Source organism: Megascapheus bottae, chromosome X (genome assembly GCF_031878675.1).
Source record: "Megascapheus bottae isolate mThoBot1 chromosome X, mThoBot2.hap1, whole genome shotgun sequence".
NCBI lineage: Eukaryota > Metazoa > Chordata > Mammalia > Rodentia > Geomyidae > Megascapheus > Megascapheus bottae.
Window position 1 is genome coordinate 5721122 of NC_143547.1, and position 4364 is coordinate 5725485.

The following is a 4364-nucleotide window of genomic DNA, read 5'->3' on the forward strand; positions in this document are numbered from 1 at the left end:
GTAATTATAAATAAATATTATATCGATGTCAAAATTGGATCAGAATAGGGAGTATGAATTCATGTTTCCAGGTAACTATAATGTTCTGCTTGAAGCTATGAATTGCTGGGTCATGGGAAGGATATTGCTGATCGATCAATGCTATATGCAGGGTCAAAGAGATTAAAATTCTTTTTTTTCAGTACCACTTTTTGTTATACAAAGAACCATGGAAGGGAGAAGAAAATGGTTGGATTTATCTAGACTAATTATCTAGATTCATTACACATGAGACATTATTCTAGGCATTTTGATCACAAAAGAAGTCATAATGAGCTCCTGATCCAATGGAAGCTTCCATGGTAGAAGAAGAAATGTGTTTAGAATTTGATTTCTGATTGTTCCAAGTTCTCTATATTTGTGAAAGAGCCCTATGCTAGAACTCATCTTCTCCTGATTTTTAACTACTAGACATCTAAGAGAAAGAAAAGCTAGCAATTCTGAGGATATAATATTCGTTAAATATAATCTCAATGTTTATGTATCTTTTCAGCCTGCATCTGGACTCTGTTCTTTAAGCTTGAATTTATATTTTAGTGGTATGATTAAAACAGTATTTTCCTTTTTATTTAAGAAGTTTTTTTCTTAATGAAAGCCATATATAAGATTACTTCATTGCTGCATCTTCCCAATAGTTTCTTCCTTATATTTGCCCTTTTCCTTTCCTACTTGGCAGAATTAGGCTTTCCATTCCAGGATCTTTCTGTGGTCTTTGTCCAGTTTCAGCCTGGTGATAACCACCTTGCTGTGGTGAATGCCTGTGTGGACAGCAGTGCCATTTTCCTTTTCCTGCTGTCCCTGTTCAATGTAGATGACATATTTCTTCCTGTGAACCTGCACCACTTTGCCCATCTGCTGACCTTTAGAGTGCCCTTGTACAACCTGCACCTCACCATCCTTTTGGATGGACCACACATTGTACTTCTGTCTCAGCTCTTTGGAAAGAGGGGAAGACATAATCTTCCTGCGAATGTGGGATGGTGCATTGAACTGCCTTTTCCAGTTCTTGGTTTGCTCAGAAGTGACAAAGGGATTGAACTTCAATTTGGCCCTTCCTGCTACAGTGATAGCCGAAAAGGGGAAGACTTGTATTTTCCTTTCTTAATTTGGCATCCGAATTCTACCACCTCAGCTAACCCCTCTTCCCAACCTGAAAGCAGTTTTTTTTCCAAGATTGTTTACTGAGAGCTTGATTCTGGAGATTAACTGTGAGGGGGAAGCTATTTGACAGGAATAAATACCATAAAAATCCTTTCCATGTGAGAATGGTGGAATTTCCTGCGTCATAAACAGGAGAGGTGGAGGTTTTGAAGTTTAGGGCTATATGGTAATGAGGGCCAATGAAAAAGTTGTTTTGGGGGGGTGATCTGAAATGTTTTCAGTGAGTATCACTTGAGTTAAATGCCTTTGGTGTGAGAGAAGAGATGCTGGAACTTGGTTCAGTTATCAGATGTCACAGTGTTCATCTGGCAAAATTTTATCTTTTGCTCATTAAAACTAATCCAATTGTAGGAATAAATAATACACTGCATAAGTATGCCTCTTGTATGGCTTTTTAACCCTTTGTTTCAAGTGCTGAGGCTGGTTATGGGGTAAAGGTGATAAAGAGAAATGGGGTTTTGCTTCCAAGTATACCCGAAGCAAGACAATGAGTAGGGTAGACTATTTGAAGTCCTGGCTTCAAAAGTTTGAAGTCCTTTGAGATTTTCTTAATTGATTTGTCAATTCAGAGGTTTTAGTGGCTGTTGAATATGAATGAAAGTTTAAAATACAAACCAAATCCCCAACAAGTGATACTTTCCTTTAACTTCTTTGGACTTTGATTTCTTCTCAAGTTGCTTTGTGTGCTTTCCTGTGGTCTGATAAGCCTGGTTCAATCAAACCTAACACTTATGAAGCTTAGGTTCAAGCTTCTGAGGAGCTGGGGTTTTTGTCATGATCACCTGCTTGTGCTCCTAACTTGGATAGTTTGAGCTTTGATTCTTTAAGTTAGACCACTTACCAACAGTATGAACTTGGATGAATTTAGTATCTGTGCCTCATTTTTCTTATCTATGAAATGGGAACATTATTAGCCTTGACCTCTTAGAGTTGTGAAGATTAAGTGAATTGATTAAAGCCAGACACTGGTGGCTCATGCCTATAATCCTAGCTATTTGGGATGCTAAGAGTGGGAGCATCATCATTTGAGGCTGGCCTGGGCAGAAAAGCTTGTGAAGTCCCCTTCTTGACCTATAATTGGGCATAGTGGTGTTTGTCTGTCACCCTAAGCTATGTAAAAAGCTATGATTGGGAAGATTGTGTTGCCAAGCCAGACTGGGCAGTAAAGTCCCTGAGATTTCATTTCCAGGGAAAAGAAGTTGCATGCAGTGGCATGTATTTGCGATCCTAGCGATATTGTGAAGCCCAATATAGGTGGATCAGGATTCAGACACACACTAAAGCAAGAACTAAGACACTATCCTTTTTTGCTTCTTTTTTATTTTTTTATTATTGAGGTAATGTATAGAAGGGTTTCAGTTACATTCGCCCGATAATAGGTGCATTACTTTTCACACATTAATACCCCTTCTTATGTTTTTGTCTCTATTTCCCTCTCTCCACCCCTCCCGATCATCTTGCTTCCCCCTTCCCTTTCCTATTTCAAATAAACATATATACAATATACCAAGTAACAAAATCAGATACAGTAACAATATGAGATTAATGCTTCTTCAAGAAATAGGTTTATGAGACTTTTATTAATTGGCACAGAACTGAACATGCTAAGCAATATTGCCTAAACCCTAAACCCTTACACATTGCCTCTCTCTTGTTGAAACATTTGCAAAATTGTCTAACCCATTCTATTTCCTCAACATGCAGCCTACATACATCTGTGGCACCCTTGTTACATTGCTGATGACATGGCTTTCACACATGAGGGAAGACCCACTGGGTTGTGGCTTAGCCATGTAGGATCTGGGTGCTTCCTGCTTAGGTGGAAGATGATGGGTTGAAAACTTGAAGACACTATCCTTAAAGTAAGAAATGTGGATGAACGCATGGCTTTTTGTGATACTACAAAAAAATCCATGGTCAGTATGAACAGAAGTATACTTGTTTACATATTAAGGGTTAATATATGGGTTCCTTTGCTGGTCCTGTTTTTTGTTTTCTTTCTTGGTGTTATCGCTATTCCTGTTATCAAGGGGGCTTAGGAAATGGAAGAACATATAGAAATGGATAAAGCCCAGCTTCTGTGGCTTCTCAGCCAGTATAAATATTCTGGTCTACTTAATGTGTGATGAAAATGGGGGCTGAAGAATGCCAGCCCATTTTCTGGCTTGGCTAGTCTAACGCATATCATGGAGCCCTTGCAAGAACAATTTAGCATCTGGCTGCCATTATACCCTCATTCTTTGGGAGTATGGGCTTCTGCTGATGGGCATAGAGAGGCCCCTGGGTATGGATGTGTGCCATCGTGAAAGTGGTCCAGAGTACAAATACCCACACTCTCTGCATTTTCTCCCATAATGATATGGTTGCTATTTTTTTGTATTCAGACATCAGGCACAGAACAGCAGACAGTGGAGCAATTTTAGATCCAGCGTTGCAGAGAACGGAGAGGTGTTCAACTCTTTCCTTTTCTTTCTGGTCACTTAACTAGACATTTCCTAATGTACCTTGCTTTTAGGTATGATAATGTGACACAGTTCTGGCTAATGAAATGTGTGAGAAATAATTGTCTTTCCTGTAAGAGGACCACACAAAAGCTCCTGAATCACGTGTAGTTCGGACTCAGGCACTAAGGTATGGCAGCACTACCAAATAGAAGTAACCTGGGTTTCTGCATCACCACATGAAAGCTGCTTAGCTAACACTTGATTGGATTTCACACAAGGGAGAAGTAAGCTTTTATTGGGAGATTTAGAGAATGCTTTTTTTAATGATTTTTTTTTACAAATTGAACATAATCTGAAACTACCAACTAGCACACAGAGTATTTGCAGCCCTCTAGAAACCCTATCCATGTTCCTCTTCTGGTTAAAGGAGATTATCTATTTTTCTGACATCTAACAGTCTTCACTACTTTGAACTGTTTTGTAGTCATACAGTGTGATATTTATTTATATGGTCATTTTCTCCTTAAAACTGTATTTTATGACTCATTTTTGTTGCATGTAGTAATAATTCATGTATTTTCATTGCTGTATAGTATTCACTCATATAAACATAACATAATTTATTTGCCCATACTAATGTTGATGGGTGTTGGGATAATTTCCAATTTGGACTATTTCAAATAGTGCTTTTGTGAATATGCTTGCTCTTTTTTTGGTAGA

The 4364-nt window shown here is 38.4% G+C and overlaps 1 pseudogene; it reads right to left on the reverse strand.

The window, feature by feature from the left end:
* Window positions 1–651: 651 nt before the first annotated feature.
* LOC150040421 (large ribosomal subunit protein uL24 pseudogene) lies at window positions 652–3501 on the reverse strand (annotated as a pseudogene).
* Between the last annotated feature and the right edge of the window lie 863 nt (window positions 3502–4364).